The sequence below is a fragment of the Oryctolagus cuniculus genome, chromosome 15 (genome assembly GCF_964237555.1).
Source record: "Oryctolagus cuniculus chromosome 15, mOryCun1.1, whole genome shotgun sequence".
NCBI lineage: Eukaryota > Metazoa > Chordata > Mammalia > Lagomorpha > Leporidae > Oryctolagus > Oryctolagus cuniculus.
This window is the reverse complement of record NC_091446.1, coordinates 4,001,254-4,021,184: the sequence shown is the minus strand read 5'-3', so window position 1 is coordinate 4,021,184 and position 19,931 is coordinate 4,001,254. Positions and strand designations below refer to the sequence as shown.

The following is a 19,931-nucleotide window of genomic DNA, read 5'->3' as shown; positions in this document are numbered from 1 at the left end:
TATTGCTTCACTCCTTCAAGAGTTTGTGGGGTCACCGGGAGAGAGGCACCACGTGCCCCTCCTCCTCGTGTTCCCGGGCTGCTCCCTTTGCAGAGGGATGTCTCCCAGAGCCAGGCAGTCTGTTCTCCCAGCATGTCTCGGCCTCCCCACCCCAGCAGCGTTCGCAAGCAGAGCTGTGCTGACTGGAGATTTAAAATTATTGCCTCCTCGTGCCTAAGTCTGGCTCTACATGTGATGACAGCAGAAAAATCCAGAGCTGCGTGACAACCCTGGGCCACCCGGCCTCACCCCAACCTGATCTGTTCTTTGAGGGAGGCACCTGCTATGCTGGGCTTCTCTGGAGCCCATCCCCCGGTGCTCTGCCAGCCCGCACATCCTCACCGAGCGCCTCCTGGATCCCAGATGCCTTCAGCCTTCAGGACCCACGGTGCAGAGGGGATGGAGACGGGCATGGCTGCCCTGCAGGAGCCCCTAGCCCTGGGGGCAGCAGAAGAGGACATGACAGACCCCAAAGCAGTAAATAAGCCCTTAATCCCATGCCAGGATGGGGACTGAGGAAGTGGCGGAGGCAGGGGTAGAGGGCCCGTGGTCCATCTTCCAGAGGCCAACAGTAAGGTGGAGCCCAGAGCAGCGCCCAGCAGATGCGGCTCAGCTCTGGCACTGGAAGGCATCGTGGCTGAAGCAGGTGCAGGGCGAGTCGGCCAGAGCCTCACAGCAGTTCGAGTTTGTGCTAAACGGACTTAACAGGAGGGCTCGTGTGACCTGGCTTTCAACTTTGCCAGGGTCTCCAGACGATGTGTGAAGGGGTTGTCTGGGAGGGCAGGTCTGAATCTGGGCACTGCAGTCAGTCAGCAGAGAGGTGAAGGCTGTGAGAGGAGAGGAGGCAGGCGGAAGACACCGGGAAGCTAGCCAGCAGCTGGACTTGGAGGAGGACCCGGCCGAGGCATGACTGCGCAGAATCGGAGCAGGAGCCAAGTGAGGTCTGAGAGGCAGGGGTGAGCCGGCAGGAGCTGAGCCAGGAGGAGGGGTCCCGGGAGATAGCTCTCCAGAGCCATTTGCCCATGGCTGGGGTTTGGAGCTCTGGGGTCAGGCAAGGTCCCAGGGACAGGTGGGGGCAGGGAAGGCAGCCAAGCTGCGGTCCCCACTTGTGCCACAGCTCTGAGCACCCTGTGCAAGGGAGCCATGTGCTGGGCATGCCAACTGGGTGGTCTCAGCCAGTGGGTGCCCCTTGTTCCCCAGTCTCTGGGTCTGCAGCTGTGGCCAGAACAAGTGCCACACTTCTGAGAGTGGCCGGGGGCTCCAGGTGCGGCCAGGCTGGCCAACCTAGTACCACTTTACCGCCATTCAGACACTCAGCGACTCACCCATGAGGCTGAAGAGCCAGGTGGCCCCTGGGAAGGAAGTGTCCCTCAGCGGGGCTGGGCCTCCACCCAACCCACGGGGAGGACACAGGGGCTCAGGCCGAGTCTCAGCGGCACCCTAGTCCTTCACCCTGGAATGGACCTGGCTCCGAGCCTCCATAAAGGCTCCGGACCGAGTCTCCAGGACCAGCAGGCCTGGGCTCTCTCCCGGGCTCCTCACCCTGATTCCTTCTTTGGAAGCCACCAGATTTGCACCTCTCTCAGCTTCTCCAGATCACAGGTGGAACCCGGAGCCCCGCGTTCCCCTGGGGCCTCTGCGGGACCCTAGACAGGGTTCCCAGGAGGCGTGGGACAAGGCCGCATTTGTGCTCTCCATGCACCCTCAAACGCACCAGGGCCCAGGTGCCGGCCCCGGGTCTCCCCGGAAGGGACACAGCCCCAGCAAAGTGACGTCCTCCAGCGCCTAGGTGCGCCAGGGCCTCAGGCCCCGCCCCGCCCGGCAGGGCCACCGCCCCAGGAGGGGCGGGCGCGCGGGGTGCGCTCCCCACGCCGGGCACCAGGCGTCGCCGCCGCTCCTCGCAGCGCCAGGCCCCCGCCCCCGCCGCGGAGCCCGGGCCGCGCGCGAGCCCAGGAGGCGGCGGGACGCGGCCGCACAAATTTCCTGCTCGGCTGCGGGCGCCAGGACCCCGCTGGCTCCGCGCGTCCGCACGGGCCTCGCTCGCGCGCGGAGGGGACGGCCGGGCCCGCGGAGGGCTGCGGGCGGCCGCCCGGGAGATGCGGAGGCGCCGCGGCGGCGCGACCGGCGCGACTGGACCGGTGCCCCCGAGGTGAGCGGCGCGCGCGGGTGTGGGCGGGTGGCCGTGCGCCCCCGCGGGTGGACACAGCAGGCCCCGGCCGCGCGGCAGGAGGGAGGAGCCGCCGGGGCGCCGCGTCCCGAGCCGAGCGCCCGCGACTGGGGACCGCGCGACCGCTCCCACAGGGTCCCCGTCCCAGCGTGGCGACCACTGGGAGCTCTCGCTCCGTCTCAGCAAACCGGAGCAGAGCGTGCGAGGCTGCGGGCGACGGTGCGAGGGGGTACGGCGACAGGGGACGGATGTGGACGCCACGGAGCCGAGAGGGGCTGCGCACGCGGGGCTGGGAAGCGACTCCAGTTGCACTGACGCTGGGATGGGCGGGGGCGCCCTTGGGTTCCCTGAGGAGGGTGCTCCTGGGGGCCACGAGGTGAGCCCAGAGACCCCTGCGGGTGGCCCGGGGAATGGGGACGCTGTCTTAGTGTGCTGCGTGGGTAGTCGGGTCACTGGAGCCCAGCGCACTGTGCCAAGTCCCTGCTCCCTGGGGCCATCTGGGGCGAGCCCGCGGGTTCCCCCCTGCCCCGGATGGGGAGCCCGAGCCAGGCCGGGTGGACAAGGCACTGGACCTGACCTGAATCCCTTCCGGGCATGGTGGGCCCTTCCTGAAAGACTGGACAATGACACTTGCAGAATTGTGACCTGGATGGGTCTTGAGTTGCTGTCAGAGTCTCGATCTAGGAACCTCGGGGAAGAGCCTGTGGTTCAGAATCCCTGAGTGAATTCCAAGTTGAAGAAAGGCCAGAGTGTGGTTCTGTGTTCCAGAAACTGCCTTGTCTGTGTCCAGCAGCTCTGCTCTGGATGCGGGGCACCTGGAGGTCTTTGCAAAATAGGGACCTGTTTCCGTTTACACTGTGTGTGTGCGTACATACATGCATGCATATGTGTGTGCATGTGAGTGTGTGCACGTGTGATCGAGTATATGGGGGGCCCACTAAGCCAAAGGGGAGCATGAAATGATGAGGCGCAGGTGGCTGAGGCTACCACTAGGGTCCCTCGGCCTCATGGCTTTGTGTGGACGGTCCAGGGGTCTGAGTTTCCCAGCACAGGCTCTTGGCCTGCAAGGGGCAGAAGGCTACGTTGTGTGTGGAAGGGGCCTGGGAGGTGGGGGGTCTGTCGTCCATCAGAAGGACCTGAAACAGCTCTCAGCCCTGTCCCTGAACTTGACCTCTGGGGACAAGGTCTCTGCTCACTGGTGTGAGTGACGCCTGTGAATCTGCACCTCCCCCCACTCCCACCCAACTGGCCTTCCTGAGCCAGGACTAGCTTTGTCACTGCAGAAGGCTGGTTGTCAGATGAGTCAGATGGTGTCAGGTTTAATAACGCATTTCCCCTCCTCACACCCAGCCAGATCAGTGAGGGGAGTTGACCAGGGAGCCCTGGTTCTGTGTGACCTTCCTGGAGCCCCCGCGGAGGTGCGGAGCCAAGCAGTCAGGCACACGGGACATCCGTGCACTGGAGCCACCTCTCTTGTTCCAGACGGACATCTCCCTGGGCCAGCAGCTCTCCTACCATTGGAGCCTGGAGGCAGTCCCCCGGGAAATCTGCACAACACGGACCGCATGAGGGGCTGCATCACGCAGGGATGAATACGTGCAGGATGATCCGTCCCTGTTAGTTGGCCAAAATGTGTTTCACCTCCAGGCTACGCTTCAGGGTCCACCCTGCCCCCTCCCCACCACCATCTCCCAACCTGAGGCGCCAGCACTTGTCCACATCCAGGTCAGACATACTCATCACGAAGGCCACTCCTCTGTGGTTCTCACGCTCAGATGGCTGCTCCTCCTGGGACTTGAAATGATCCCCACTCAGCATGTCCAAAATCCAACTGTGGTCTCCCACCCCGGTTTCCTGGTGCTTTGCTGATCCACCTTCTTAGACCAGCCTCTGCCCACTCTGGAAAGACATGCCAGGCCGTAGCTCCCAGGAGGGCTATTCTGAATCTGCAGTGTCCAACCAAACAGCTGCCAGCGAGTCTGCGACTGTTGAACGGATGGACGGTGACAAAGTGACATCTTGCAGGAGGGTGTGTGCGGTGTGAATGACTTGTGTTCTGAGTGGATGTCACTTGTGGTTGGGAGGCAGCCACACATTTGTCTTGCTGCAGGTGGAACTTGACTACCAGAGAGATGACAGCGGCCAGTTCTAGAGATGTTGTACCTGCTAAAATGGCTGTGCAGTCGGACACGAGAGGTTTCTTGTGACCACCCGGTGAGGCCGGCACGGAGCAGAGAGGGAACAGGATCAAAGCTGCCCTCCTGCCCTTCCTGGACGCATGCTTGTCATTTGTGGTGTTTGAGAGTCCCACTTTCAGAGGTTCTGCTGCAGCCACAGGAATGAACGTATCCATTCAGATAAAAAACAGCCTGCTCAGTATTTGCTTATCGTTGGGGAGAGAAAAAAAAAAAAAAAAAAAACAAAAAAAAACTCTGTGTTCTAACCTCAGCCAGTGGCCTGCAGGCTCCTGGCAAACCAATGGCTCGGTACTGCCTGAAGGCCACCCGTGCTCAGGTCCTGGGAAGTGGAGCCTGCTCTGTTCCCGGCAGTCAGCATCCTTGCCTTTATCACAGACTTAACAATTCCTACCCCTACTTCCAGCCATTCAAACCTCAGACCTCAGTCTTCCCTCGGATGGGAGCGATCATTTCTACTTCCTATGGCTGCAGGGAGGGACACAGTGACACTTGGAAATGATAAGGCACTCAGCATCTTGTAGTTAGTACTCTCCTAAGTCACCTAATGCTATTCCCTGCGTGCGTTAGCAACAGTGAAGTTTGGGTGAGGAAGGGAACCAAGTCCGGATGCTTAACTAGCAGACAGGTGGCTATCTTCTGCACACCCTAGTGTGGCCTGCTGGGTTGTCTTGTCTTCTGCATGATAATCTGAATGATTATGGAACTTGTGCATGGTCTTCAACTTCGTCTCTTACCTGTGCTCCATGAACGAGTCCATTCTTCAGCTTGCACTGTCGAATCGAGGCAGGGATGCAGTGTGCTGTGCACGGTACCCTGCGCTCAGGGCTTGAATTCAACCAGGCTGGTATCAGTCATTGCACCTGTGAGCCAAACTCAGCACCAACCAGAAGCAGTGAGGTCTAGAGTAAATGTGTATGGAGTCAGGGAATGAGGCTAGCTTCTAGACTAGAAGATAAAGCTAGGAAGCTGTGGCCTGCTCCCCGAATCTCTCAGAACTTCACTTTTCTTGTCTCCAAAGACAGGGACCAACCACACCATCATCAATCAAGCCCCTCCCAGCTCCAGCTCCAAGCAGATTTCACCCTCTGGCAGCAGGTCCAGAAAGGACTGCTGGCTTTGTACGTGGCTGGGTCCCAGGGCTGAGCTGCCCCTCACTGGTGCTCGGCCAGTCTCTCTCAGTCTGGATTCTGGTTCTACATAACTTAGCATGCCGGTCCCTGACACATCAGAAGTTTATTTTGCAGGGTTAGCTTCGCGTTACTTTTTTCACATGGTGCTGGTAAAGCTCTCGGTGTTTGGGATCTTAGATCAGCTGCACCTGAGGCAGAGGGGGTTTCCTGGCCTGACACTAATCCTCTGGCTGCTGGGGGCGCTGCTGTGGCATTCGGGCTGGGAGATCCCTCGTTTGGGGATTACCGAGCCAGCCACCTGTTCTCTCAGTTCCAGCTCCTGTTCCCCAAATCTTGCCTGCCACGGTCTGCCGGCCCAGGTGTTCCCCTGGGGAGTTTTGATGTGGTTTGCCGCCTCTGATGTGCTGCAGGGCCCGCCTCCCCATCAGACAGGGTTCCACCTCTTTCTTTCAACTGTACAGATACTTCAAAGGCGTTGGTGACGCTTACGAAATAAAACTTCTAAGCAACAGATCTCAGGAAAACAAATAAATATAGCCTTTTATATAGGTTCCCAATGAAATAGGGACCAAATGAAGTCTGTCTAAAGCAATCTATTTTAAGATATGGCCCAAATACAATCAGGAATTTTTAATCACATTTATTATGGCATATGGTATCAAATAACAAAGGGCCCCAAGAAATCTTTCTCCCCAAATATAAACTCCATTGTGGCCAGGAAAACCTTTAATTTTTTTAAATTTATTTGACAGGTAGAGTTATAGACAGCGAGAGAGACAGAAAGGTATTTCTTCCGTTGGTTCACTCCCCAAATGGCCGCTACGGCCAGCGCTGTGCCAATCCGAAGCCAGCAGCCAGGTGCTTCTCCTGGTCTCCCATGGGGTGCAGGGCCCAAGCACTTGGGCCATCCTCCACTGCACTCCCGGGCCACAGCAGAGAGCTGGCCTGGAAGAGGAGCAACCGGGACAGAATCTGGTGTCTATATGGGATGCCGGTGCCTCAGGCGGAGGATTAACCTAGTGCGCCACTGCGCCGGCCCCAGAAAAACCTTTAAATAAATAAAAAAAATCCCTGGTTATGTGCTAAAGCCTTAAGTGTTTTGTGCAGGAGGTTTGAATGTTGATGTCTCTTGGGTGAAGAATTGATGGCAAAACTTAGGTGGAGCCCAGGACTGGGTGTGGGCGACACTCAATTCCAGCCTGTGGAAGGGCGAGCACAGGGGCCGCTGTGTGGTTCCGAGCTCTGGGGCAGGTGCGCGGCTCTGCTGTGGGCTCCTGGGGGTGGATGGCCTGTGGCAGGGTGCTGGAGCTCAGAGGAGTGCCGCGCTCTTGTGTGGAGTGGAGCAGTCGGGGGGCGAAGGAGACGGAGCCCCAGTTGGAGCCTGGCCAGGAGGTGCCTTGGCCAGCAGCGAGGCTGCTAGGTGGCGCTCTGATTTCCGTGGGTGGCTGCCCAGCCTGGGCTTCCCAGCACGGTCTTTGGGGCAGAGGGATCGGGCTCAGATGGGGGCCGGTGACCCTGGGGCTGTGGGCAGGGCAGGAGCCGTGCCTCTCCATGTGTGAGTCCACATCTTTGTAACAAGGGATGGAACTTGGTTGTTGCGGAGCGGGTCGAGTAGTTGGTGGTGACAACCAGGGTGTCATGACGCAGGATGGAGGCAGCATGCAGAGGCCTGGGCTGGTGCCTCCCTGTAAGCCCAGGGACCCCAGACCTCAAACCTGAGTCGTGAGATGGTCTGGACCCTGACATCTCCTCCGGCATAGTGACCTTGGCCTCAAGGCGGCTGCTTAATTTCCGTTCTGTCAACGCAGGCCTGATTTTTGGCTGTGAATGTCTCCAAGTCTATTTAGACATTCCCAGCTGGACGCAGTCCCCAGTTTTTGCACCAGGGAAGAAATTAGTTCCGTTTCTCTTCTCAGCTGAGGTCTCGGAGCCTGCTGTCGCATAGCCGCTTGATTGCCATGTTGTATTTTAAGTGACCTTTATACTAAGTCTTGATTTTCTCTCTCACACCAGAAGGACGTGGCGTTCGCAGGCTGTGTCTCCACAGTGGGCCTGCTCTGTGGAGCTGCTTGCTGTCCACTGCGGGGCCCCCACCCCTCAGCCAGCATGCACAGGTGCGCTCCAGGGGCCCGAGGCCCTGGCAGGTGACACTCTGTCCCGGCAGGTTGCTTGTTAAACTCGGGGAGTGCTGGCCTTCCTTTCTTCTCCAGTTCAAAGAGGCTGGCCTCAAAGGTGGACAACTTACAGGATTTGATGTCCCGCCCCGGGGCCTCGTCCCCCCCACCCGGTCCAGCTGTGGTTTGTCTGAAATCCTCAGGGAACAAAGCTTTTGATTCTCTTGTTGGAAGTGCTCCTGTTGCCGCCTAGTGGGGGTGGGGAGGCAGGGAGGGGTGCGAAGTGCAGGGGAAGGCAAGGGCTTGGACAGAACCAAGGACACCAGAGTCCATTGTCCCCACATCACAGCTTTCCCAGCACTGGGCTGCCCTTGGCCTTCCTGAACTTGTCCACTTGCTGCCAAGCCCACTGTCAGGACAGGGCCAGGTGGGCCAGGCGGGCCAGGTGGCTGGGAGTGGGGAGGCCCCCAGCCACCCTGGCACAGACGGCGGATTTACCAAGCACTCAGGCCCACTTTCTGGATTCCAGGGAGACCTGTACGGGGATTCAACTAAGAGGTTAGTTTTTAGCACGGGAGACTTCCTACAGATGCCGCCTTTCTTTTCACAAGTTTCTTCAGTGCATTTTTCCACTGTTGCACAAAAAGGAGGGGCAGTGTGTGAGAGACAGAGAGAGGGAGAAAGGGAGAGAGGGAGAGAGGGGAGAGAGGAGAGAGAGAGGGAGAGGGAGAGTGGGAGACAGAGGGGAGAGAGGGAGAGAGGGAGGGAGAGGGAGAGAGGGAGAGAAAGAGGGAGAGAGGGAGACTGGGAGAGAGGGAGAGTGGGAGAGAGAGAGGGAGAGTGGGAGAGAGAGAGGGAGAGTGGGAGAGAGTGAGGGAGAGAGGGAGAGAGGGGAGAGAGGAGAGAGAGAGGGAGAGGGAGAGTGGGAGACAGAGGGGAGAGAGGGAGAGAGGGAGGGAGAGGGAGAGGGAGAGTGGGAGACAGAGGGGAGAGAGGGAGAGAGGGAGAGAGGGGAGAGAGGGCGAGAAAGAGGGAGAGAGGGAGACTGGGAGAGAGGGAGAGTGGGAGAGTGGGAGAGAGTGAGGGAGAGAGGGGAAGAGAGGGAGAGAGGGAGAGAGAGAGAGAAAGAGGGAGAGAGAGGAAGAGAGAGGGAGAGAGGGAGAGAGAGAGGGGAGAGAGGGAGAGAAAGAGGGAGTATGGGAGAGAGGGAGAGAGAGAGGGAGAGGGAGAGAGGGAGAGAGAGAGGGGAAGAGAGAGAGAGAGGGAGAGAGGGAGAGAGAGAGGGAGAAGGAGGGAGGGAGAGAGGGAGAATGGGAGAGAGTGAGGGAGAGAGGGAGAGTGGGAGAGAGAGGGGGAGAGAGGGAGAGTGGGAGAGAGAGAGGGAGAGAGGGAGAGAGAGAGGGAGAAGGAGAGAGGGAGAGAGGAAGAGAGGGGAGAGAGGGGGAGAGAAGGGGGAGAGGGAGAGAGAGGGAGAAAGAGAGGGAGAGTAGGAGAGAGGGAGAAAGGAAGAGGGAGAGAGAAAGGGAGAGGGAGAGTGGGAGAGAGGGAGAAGGGGAGAGAGAGAGGGAGAGGGAGAGAGGCTCCTAGGTGCTGTTTTGTTTTCCGGTGTTGTCAGCTGGGCTGCTGTGGACAGTCACAGAGGGCACAGGGTGGCACCTGCCTACTTTAAGGCTCAGGATTCAGACCTGGCCAGTTCCTCTGAATCTCAGAAGAGACCTGTCTCGTGGTTCCAGGGGTGGGAGTCAGTATGAATTAATAAAAAGCCAGAAGACATGGGTCCTTTTACCACATTCAGGAATTCACGGAAACTCAATCCAGGCCAGCAACGTGTTGCCTCGGGGTGATTTCTTTAAAGGCAGAGAGCAGGCCATTGCTCTTCCAAGGAGCATGGATGTTTTAGCTTCCTAAAGAGCAGAAAATAACACTCCTCTGTAACTTAGTTGCATGATGAAGTTTGCTGTTCAAAAAGAAACTGGTGCTTCCAGCCACATTGTTTCAGGTCTTGTCAAAACTTGCCTTGTTGCCAGCAGATTCTCCTGCAAGGAGGCCCTTCTCAGCCAGCTTTCCCTTTCTGCCAGGGGCCCGCCTCTCTCCAACAGCTGAATGGTGGGGTCCCAGAGCGAGAATGCCTGCAACAGGAACCCGGTCCTGGCTGTGAGCTGCTGGTGACTCAGCATTCTCTTCGCCTGTGCTGGAGGCAGCACTTTATTAAGTGCATCAGTAATTCAATAAATCACTTCTTGCCAACTTTGCAAGCCTCAGCTAAAGTTCGGTCCTCTACCGGAGATGCTATCAGTCTATCCACTTAAGTGGCTTTATGCAAAAAGTCCTGATTTTGGCCCAACATACTATAAAAATGCAAGAGCCAGAAATTTAATAATTTTGTGTTGTGTTGTGCCAAGCTAGGCCTATTCTTAGCTCGCCAACAGCCTTCTTTCAAGGGATCTTTCTTGGTGTTCGGGTTTGAGTAGTATTTGAGTCTGTAAGACTGTTTGCAAGGGACAAGTGTGTTCCACCTGTGTTGAGTACCTTTCTTGTGCTTAACATGGGAAGGAGAACAAAGCCGTGATTCCTGTCTAGATGCCCCATGTCTACAGGGAGACAGACGGTCTACTCCAGAGAGTGTTAAACGCAACACAGGATGCAGAAATGGGACAGAGTGGGTGGCCTGGGGCTGGGGGAGGGGAGACTCACCAAGCAGTGCAGGCTTGGTTTCCTGGGACATTTTCATGGCAGCTACTAGGGCTAGAACATTCCCGAAAGCATGGCTTCGTATGCTTGTGTAGCAGTGAGAAGTAGCATGCCCTGCCTGGGGCCAGCAGGTGTTTTAGAGGAGCTGGACTCCATGGGCAGAGGGGATAGAAGAAGGTAGAAAAGCTTTGGGATTCTTCAAACACGTGCACACCGTGTAGGAGTCTGAGTTGGGTCTGAGGCACCAGCAGTTCGGAAGCAGTTTAAGCCCCGCCCCCAACTCCCCTGGCTTTGAGACTCGAAGGACGACCACCAGTCACTCTGCAGGGATAGGCATGTCTCTGTGTGTGGATTTTATGCACTCAGGTGCGTCTGGTCCCGGTTGTGAAGCCCATGGACTCCAGGTGTGCCCTGGGTCCTGCGGCTGGGACATCCAGCAGAGCCCAGCAGCAGGCTCGGCAGTGAGCTGAGAAGGGGTCCCTCTGGAGGTGCGTGGGGAGAATCCATGATGGATGGGCTGTGAGTCAGGCTGTGCAGACAAGAGTAGGGTGAGAACCCAGGCCTGTAGCTTCCAGCCAGGGCGTCTGGAAGCACTGGGCCCAGACCCGAGCTTCAGGGATGACGTTGGGCCTGGGTGCAGGCAGCCTGTGAGGTGCTCAGGGCACCTGAGCTGCTAGTGCTGTCCGGCAGCTGCCTCCTGGGCTGGGGGTGGGGCAGCTGCAGCAGGGAGGAGCGTTTGCAGCCTGACGCTCTCGCTGGTCACCAGTGGCGATGGTGCTTGTGCTGTTAACCGTTCATCTTCCTTGTACTGCAGCTCGAGCTCTGATGTGTGCTGGTGGGGATTAGACGATCCCCCTGGTTAGATAACACGGAATGAATCATTTACCCATGGCTGTCGTCAGCAGAGGCGGCTGCGCAGGGGAGCGTGATGTCCCTGCCTTTGCAGACTGGCAGGGTGGAGCTCCTGGCATTCCACGTGGTGGCCTCCACTGGCCTGTGACAGGGACAAACAGGAGTCACCCCGCTCTCTCTCTCTGACCTCTGTGAGGACCTCAGTCTAGCTTGGAGCACCACGTTTTAAGTATCCTTTAAAGGGGAGACGACCTCTGTGGAAGCAGTGAGGACGGTGGAAAGGGTGGACACATACCTGGGGGAAGGCCCTTGTGTGCAAGCAAAGTCAATGGCCAGGGAGCAGCCCCCTCCTGACCACCCTGGCTGTGATCACTGGGGCAGAACGGGAGGAGAGACACAGGGACAGCCACGGAGGAAGCCCTGTAGAAGGGCTTTGGACTGTGTGGCAAGAGGACCTGCATTACTCAAGAAGCCTCTTAATCGAAACTGCACAGAAGTGGAACGACTGGGAAATGCAAGAACTGTCTTCTCTTCCTGCAAGAGGGTTGTTTAAGTGGGTTCTCCTCTGGCTGGCACTGTGGTGCAGTGGGTTAAAGCCCTGGCCTGCAGCATCCGCATCCCATGTGGGCGCTGGTTCTAGTCCCGGCTGCTCCACTTCTGATCCAGCTCTCTGCTGTGGCCTGGGAAAGCAGCGGAAGATAGCCCAAGTCTTTGGGCCCCTGCACCAGCCTGGGAGACCTGGAAGAAGCTCCTGACTCCTGGCTTTGGATCAGCTCAGCTCCGGCCGGTGTGGCCATTTGGGGAGTGAACCAGTGGATGGGAGACCTTTCTCTCTGTCTCTCCCTCTCTCTGTAACTCTTTCTTTCTTTCTTTCTTTTTTTTTTTTTTTTTTTTACAGGCAGAATGGACAGTGAGAGAGAGAGACAGAGAGAAAGGTCTTCCTTTGCCATTGGTTCACCCTCCAATGGCCCCCGCGGCTGGCGTGCTGTGGCCGGCGCACCGCGCTGATCCGATGGCAGGAGCCAGGTGCTTCTCCTGGTCTCCCATGGGGTGCAGGGCCCAAGGACTTGGGCCATCCTCCACTGCACTCCCTGGCCACAGCAGAGAGCTGGCCTGGAAGAGGGGCAACCGGGACAGAATCCGGCGCCCCAACCAGGACTAGAACCCAGTGTGCCGACGCCGTAAGGCGGAGGATTAGCCTCTGTAACTCTTTCAAATAAATAATAATAAAAAATCTTTTAAAAAATGCTCAAAAGTGGTGAAAGTCAGAAACAATAGTGACACCCCTGTTGAAGTACAAGTTCACTTCCCAGGTCATTCTACAAACCAAGGCTTTCCCCGTGCTGGGGGCTGACACATGGGTCTGCCTCAGTCCTTGCGCTGTGGGAACTGAATTTATCCTGCACGGGAAAACCAGCCCTTCGTGGCATTATCATCAAATTTAAAAACAAAAAGCAAGCACTTTTCTTCCTTTCTGGTCACACCCTCCCTCGCCTTCCTCGGGCGTCTATAGAGCTGAAAACACACGGGGTCTTCACAAAGTTCGTGGACAAGCATCACATGAAGAAACTACAAAACCTTTAACATCAAAATAAATCGAGGTTTCCGTTTCATTTCCCCCAGACTTTCTGCAGCACCCTCGTGTTTTCTGTCCAGGTCTCCCAGTGTGCCAAAACCAACGTCAGGTTCTGCCGTTCCACTCGAGGTGCCGTGTGTTCCAGATTGTCGGTGATGTCGGTGAACCGTTCGCTTCCCTAAACCCTACTTGGAATGGACTGAGCGTGTTTTCCTGTTCGTCACTGCCCGTGGACCAAGCCCGCCCTCTCTGCCCTCCTCCCTTCCATGTCCAAAGCACTGTTTATGTTGCTGGGCCTCAGGAAATGGAGGTTCCCCCCCGCCCCCTGCGTCTGCTTCCAGAAGATGAAAGCCCAGGCTGTTTGTCTGTGTAGGCGGAAGTGCATTCCAGCCTGAGCAGCCTGAAGGTGAGAAGCCCATTCCCCCACTGCTGCGCATCCATCTTTTGTCTGTTCACTCTCAGCCTGCCCCCCGGGGCGTGGTTTCCTCCCCACGAATTGCTTCCAGGGGACCTTGGAGAAGGCAGCATCATGTGTCCATGTCTGAGGCCGTTGTTTAACGAGTGATTTATTATTTATTGTACTCACATGTGCATCCTGAATGGAGGGAATGGGCAGGGCAGAAGTCAGTGGCATCAATCCCGGCTGTGACTCAGCCACGTTTCTTTTGGTTGGTTTGTTTCAGGGTCGTGATCGGTAAATGCATTAGCGATTGGTTGTGCTTTTTGGGTGGCGTCTTGGAAACTGGAAGCGTGCTGTGCACAGTTTCAGTGTCAGGCTGAGAGTGTGGCCACGATCCCCCCGGGTCACTGCCCGGGCTCCTGCTGGAGTGACCAGGGCGGGAACTGATGCGCTGTTTGAATGTCACAGGCTCTGTTGATGGTGAGAAAGGCGCCGGACAGGGAGAGGATCACTCTGCTGTATCCCTGGGCCCAACACCCGTCACCAGAGGTCCGAGATGTTTTCAGCTGGCAGGCCTTGGGCAGCCTGGGAAGGGCCAGCCTTCTGGCGGGAGCCTCCTGCGGCCTCTGCTTTGGATCCACGGAAGCTTCTCCCTGCTCCCTGCCCCAAGCCAGGGCTCAGGTTCCCTGAGAGCTGGGGGGTGTGGATGCCTGCTTGGCTCCTGCGCCTGCCCCTGCTCCTCCCGTGCTGGTAGGTGTTGGGGCCAGTGAGGCAGAGGCACCAACCCCGTGGCTCCAGGGTGCTGTTTGTGGGGAAGTCTACTCTAGGGTCAGTACCCGAGTCTGAAGCTAACTTCCTCCTTCAGGAATGCTCCTAGTCTCTCCAGGGAGCCTCAGCTAGTGAAAGTGTGTGTGGTGTCACCACTCACGATGGCAGGGCCTGGGCCTCCATGGGACTCAGGGATGTAAGAGACAGGGCCATGTCGGTGAGTGATCCAGTGGCCCTCAAGTTCTTAAGGGGCATCACTGACTTGTGGAAGTGGGTGTTCAGGAGTAGCTGGATCCAGAGACCAGACATTGTCCCCAAGGCCCTGTGCCGGCAGGCCTGTCCCATGGGGGCTCCAGCAGCCTCACAACCTGTCCTTTCTGCAGAGGGAGGGAGCCTTGTGCTGCAGATTCAACCACAGGGGAGTATGGCTTGACCCAGAGTAAGTCTGCTTTGCTCTGATGCGCCAGGCCTGGGGACCGTCCATCCCCAAAGCGTCCACGGTGGCCAGGGCTGTGTAATCTTATTGTCCAAGCTTGAGCCCCAGGACCTCCCCAGGCGCCAGGGTGGAGCTGCCTGCTTCCAGTGTGTCTGGTCTAAGAGCAGAACCAGATGGTTTCCTCCGGAGAGCCAGGGCCTGGGCTCGCACTCAGGATTGTCTCCATGTTCATCTGTGAGGCTGAAGGAGCCGCATCTTTTACAGAGCTCACCAGGAACTCCAGCCTGTGGTCACGGTGGGGACCGCTGGGGCTTTGGCAGAGGCCCAGGGATGAGGTCAGGACTTCCCCCCGAGGGCGGGCAGGACGCGGTCCAGGAGGGTGGCAGGTGGCAGCTGAGGGGAAGGGCAGCAAAGGTGCTACGTCTGCCATCCTGTGCGGGACCACCAGCAGCACCGATGGCTCTGAGACTGGGGTGGGGCCCTGGGGAGGGGCCAGGGCTTGAGTGTCTGAACAAGCGAGACGTTCATCCTCGGGGAGCCCGAGCCCACTCTGTGTCCTCCGTCCTACTAAAGGAAAGCAGTTGTGTCGAGTAATCCTTGAGCGGCATGAGTGAGATCAGGCGACCGTCACACGGCTGACTTTTGGAAGAAGGCAGCTGGGGCAGGCGAGGCCCAAAGTGGGAAGTCGCTGAGTGGGACATATCGGCAGCTGTGATGCCAGAGCAGCCCCGAGCCCGCAGGACTGGCCACCCAGACTCGATTCCATACAGTCTTCTATTCACTCAACAAACACGTGACTGTCTGTGTGCTGGGCCAGGGGTGAGCAGATCCCAGGGTGCGCTTGCCGCCGAGCCTAGAATCCGGGCCTCGGAGGCTGTGTGTCCCTAGGGATCCCATAGCACCGTCCCTTCCGAGGCTGCGCTCAGCCCTGCTTTGGAGACCGCATGTAGGGAGGGCCCAGGGCAGACACTGGGCTGCCTGGGGTCTTTGTGCCACCTGCATGTGACCGAGAGGGCCTCTCGTGCCCAGAGCTGTGACCTCTCTTCTGGGTGGACCTGGGCCGTGACTGTTCTTCAGGGCCTTATTCCCCACCTAGGTGGGCACCAGGCCCACTCCTCAGAGCACTGGGAAACCGTGTGCAGAGCTGCGCTATGCTCACCGAGCACGTGTGTCCCACCAATCACATCCGCTCTGGAACTGCAGGCCGAGGTGGGCAGCGGCCTGGTGGGGCTGCGCCGGCCCCGGGCTCTTGGCCCTGGCTTCCCTCCCTGCCGCCGTCTCGTGGCCCCTTCTGCCCCTCTTGTTTCCTTCATGCTCAGCCTCACTGCTGAGCTGCTTCTCTGGAACCCCGGGCCCAGCTGAGCTCCTCTCCCCCCCCCCCCCGCCCCGCCCGAGGCTGTCCCCTGAGGTTGGCAAGGGGACACCCTGGCCTGGCCCCAGGGGCAGCTGTGGCCGCCCGCCTCGTGCCTCTGACACTTTTCCCAGTCCCTGCACGGCCCTGGACAGAGGCTTGAAAGCTGGTACTTGACCTGGCTCCGAGGCTGGCATGCCATTCTTTGGAAATGAGTAATGCCAGGCCAGGCCAAAGAACGTCCAGTGTTTTCTCCTTGTTGTTCCCAGTTGCAGAGAGACTATCTGATGGCCTTATCGTGTGAGGAGGACCGGCACGGCCTCCCTGGAAGGACACTGCCTCATTGGGCGGAGCACAGGGGCCCACTCCGGGACACCTTGACTTGGGCCCAGGGATCAAGGCTACACTGAGTGCTGCAATCCTGGGTGCAGCCGCATAATGGAATGATTTGCTCACGTGCTCCTGACTGGAACATCATTTTGAATCAGTTTTAAGAGCTCCATGGAGAAGAATTCTATCGAGGTCCCCAGTGTTGGAGACACAGTCTTTCTCTCTGGTAGTGCCTGAATCACACACATCTCTCCTCCCGGTATCTCTGCACCAGAGTCTCAGAAGGAGCTGGAATCCCAGGTTAGCTTTTGTCCCCCGCATTGCTTTCCTGCTGCTTGATCTCTGCTGCTGGGAGCTGAGCCCCTGGGCCGTCAGTGGACATGTGAGGTTAACACTCGGGATCAGGACCTGGTCCGGCTCCAGGGGGCAGTGTCCTTGTCAAAGGCTTTGGCTGGCAAATATCCATGACTAGTGCGAGGTAAACACATGTCACAAGGCATGCAAATGAAATTAGCCACGCTGGGAGGCAGGAGATGTGTCTGGGAAGCAGGCGCTGAGCAAATTGAAGGGAGAGATGTGAACATAAACTCGGAAATGTTTCCAGAAGGAAAGTTCGTGCTGTAAATGGGCACACGCTGTGGGGCTGCAAGATGGTTGGTTTCATCCCGAAGGGCAGTTGACGTGGGTGGGCCGTTCCTAGGACGCACAGCCAGGTGGGCCTGGGTCACTAACAGGGTTTTCAGCAGCAGGTCCAGTGGGCGTTTTCCCCTCTGCCCGCCTTCCCTGACTGTGCCTGTGGGAGATTGGATGACCCACGTAGCAAAACGCTCTAGGATGAAGCAGCACGGCCTGGCCAAATGTTTGAGCAGGTCCCGCTGGGCTAAGAGCATGGGCCCACGTGACCTAGCACTTCGGCCTTCCGGAAACTTCAGAGGTCAGGAAGAATTAAGCAATTACAGTCGAGCTGGCGAGGCAGTGGCTGTTGTGCAAGTGCCAAGCAGGGAAACCCTGCACCCGGCGCCATCTCTGCTCTGAGAGGTGGTGTTTGGAGGGGCTCTGGGCTACTCGGGAATGCACATTCCCAGTGCAGAAGGGACTGTTTGAGCTTTGCCAGTGCAGTCTTTGGCACAGTCCTCAGCATTCTGAGATCCAGAACCAGGTCTGTCATTCTGACCTTTCTCACCAACTGAAGCCAGCACACCTGGAGGCTTGGGTGGGGCTGATGAGCCTCCTCCGTGGCTGGTGGGCTGGTATGGGCTGTGGCCATGTGGATCCATCCATGGGACACTTGAATGCCCCGACACCCTCACAGATGGCCTCCCCCAGAGAAAGCAGCCCAGGAGACAGCAGGGACCCAGCCTCTGAAGTCACTTGCTGTTGTTTCTGCAGGCCCAGAACAGGGGCATTAGAAGGCAGCAGCCAGGGCCACAGTCACGGCCGGGCTGCAGGGGGCTTTTGGCAAGGATGCGGCCTGGGGCCCGGCCTGCTGCCTGACGTGTCGACGTCCATATAGCAGTGCCTCTGCAGGTGCTCCCAGTGCAGCTCTGGGTCAGTGTGGTGCCCTCAAGAGTTCGAGTGTTGGGTAGGACTGAGAACTGAGGCCTGGGCCCTCCACCTACCAACCTGACTGCAGGGTGCAGGCCGCAGGGCAGACCCTGCACAGGGAGGTGGAGTGCTTCGTTCCTCCAGCGGCACAGCTAAGGGCGTGCTGACAAATAGGAGGAGAGTTTAGGTTGCTGAGGGCAGCCTGCAAAAGACGGAAGTTCACTCAGCTCTGTGCTGAGCGCGAGTGTTATTTCTGGCTACGCTACGCTTGCAGTATTAATATGTTCCTGAAAAGTTATCTTCATCTGAATCACGCCTTATACACACTGGCTAAGCTTAATGCCTTTTAGAAATCCTGATGTAATCCTTTTGTTTAGCAACTAATCCTTTTAGAGAACCAATACTTCTTAACCAGTTTCTAAAGAGCAGGATTCTATATATTGCATCTCAAGGCAGAGTGGCTACTACTCAGGTTTCTTTTTTTTCTTTTGGTGAGGAAATGTGACAACTGTATAGATAACATTGTCTCGTGCTGTGTGAAGAAGACAATGAATCGCTTTCATTTCCCTGCCTCCACTGTGGTTGACTGTCTTCTGGAAGGAAGCACTGGTTGTTGGTGTTTTTAAAGAGCTTGTGTTTATTTTATTCTCACCTGCAAGGCTGTTTGCCTGTGAGCAGATGGAAGAGCTAAGAACTTGAATGAGCAAAGAAGCGGGCATGCAGGCTGCCCCCATGGCATTTGGAGAATTCAGCATTAGCGTTTTTCTTCTGTAAGGAGACTTCAGACCATAAAGAGCATCGTTTGTTGTCTCCCAGCATTGCTTTCTCTTTTCCCAGAGTGCAGGGAGGTGAGGCTGGGATGAGAGTGGTACTTACAGGCTCTGCTCCTTCATGCCTAGCAATGGGTTCCAAGTGTCCCAGATAGTCCCGGGGCCACAGGAGAGAGGAGGGCTAGCAGACAAGAAACCAGACAGGGAGCCCAGCTGGGAAGCTGCTGAGGGCAGGGAGCGGTCTCTTTTCAACCAGAGTGACCGTGACAGCAGGTGCACTGCCTGGCAGCAGGTGCACTGCCCCGGCTCCACCACGGCATCAGCTTCTCACACACCTTTTGGGAGGGAGGGAGACTGGGACGGGACGGTGCTTCTCCGTAAGTCCTAGTCAGCTACTTTGTCCTCCAGCACCTGCACGAACTGGTGTCACTGGCTGACACCAGAAGAGGGACTGGCTTGTATTTTCAGGAGCTCTCTTATTCCAAAATGCATTCCTTAAGCCCTGGAGTCATGTAGACATTGTGTAAGGTGCTTTCCACAGAGGGCCAGGAGAGCCACAGGTCACTGAGTGTGACTGGTTTTTGAGGTTTGAGGTGTGTAAGATGCCAACCCATTTTGTATGGTTAGCAAAACTGATCCTGGGGGAGAGAGAGCGATCTTCCTTCCCCTGGCTCACTCTCCAAGTGACTGCAATGGCCAGGGCTGGGCCAACCTGAAGCCAGGAGCCTGGAGCTCCATCTGGGTCTCCGGCCAAGGACTTGGACCATCTTCCACAGCTTTTCCAGGCTCATTAGCAGGGAGCTGGATTGGCCATGGAGTGGCTGAGACTTGAACTGGTGCCCATATGGGATGCCAGCACCACAGGCAGCAGCTTACCCCGCTGCACCGTATCACTGGCCCCGAGTGGATTGTACTTGTCAGAGAGGATAGTTCTTATTTACCTGGTGCATCTTGATGGATTATTCATTATTATCTATTATTTATCACATTATGGATTTTATTCCTTTTCAATGTCCTTCTTTGTGTTTTATGTCATGTTGAGATATAAAGCCAGAAAGCACCGTTGGTTTTATTTTGACTGAGAAAGCTGATGGGCGCTTTAAAACTGTTAGGAAAAGGTCGATTTGCTAGACAGTGGCCCTGACCCTGTCCTCCCTGAGGGTTCGTGCATGCGGTTGGTGTCTGCCTTCAGAGTTCTCACTAAGCAGAGCGTCAGAGAAGCTCAATCTGGGCGGTTCACAAAGCTTGCAGCAGCCACGCCTGCTGGCCATCATGCACTTGTCCAGCGCCGGGACAAAGCTTACGTACGATTCCTGTACTTCGGCGAGAAAACCACCCTGCGGCAGGCTTGTGTTGCGTTCAGCCTGTCGTCGTCCGTGCCCTCGTTCCTGGCCGAGCCGTCTCAGTACATCTCTTGCTGTCGACAGGCCTGTGTGTGTTTCCTTGCAGCTTGGGGGTCCTGAGTGGAAAGGAAGTTGAGCGCTCAGCGCAGACAGCAGTTCCGGAGCCGCCTCTGATCGCCCGCGTGATCCTTGCTTCGCGTGGATCCCTGCACCTTCCGGTG

The 19,931-nt window shown here is 57.3% G+C and overlaps 1 protein-coding gene and 1 long non-coding RNA gene across 3 annotated transcripts in view; one reads left to right on the top strand and one right to left on the bottom strand.

The window, feature by feature from the left end:
* Positions 1–1,969: 1,969 nt before the first annotated feature.
* Positions 1,970–19,931, top strand: part of PTPRE (protein tyrosine phosphatase receptor type E) — a 159,897-nt gene continuing 141,935 nt past the window's right edge. The window contains exon 1 of one of the 2 annotated variants that reach the window (XM_051833517.2): positions 1,970–2,188. The gene's annotated coding sequence lies outside the window, so the exon portion shown is untranslated. The remainder of the gene's footprint in view (positions 2,189–19,931) is intronic. The other variant, XM_070058282.1, reaches the window with a different exon arrangement.
* LOC138845462 (uncharacterized) lies at positions 3,493–6,931 on the bottom strand. Its single transcript, XR_011382744.1, has 2 exons — positions 3,903–6,931; positions 3,493–3,820 (listed from the first exon to the last, which is right to left on the bottom strand). It is a non-coding gene; the product is annotated as an uncharacterized lncRNA (long non-coding RNA).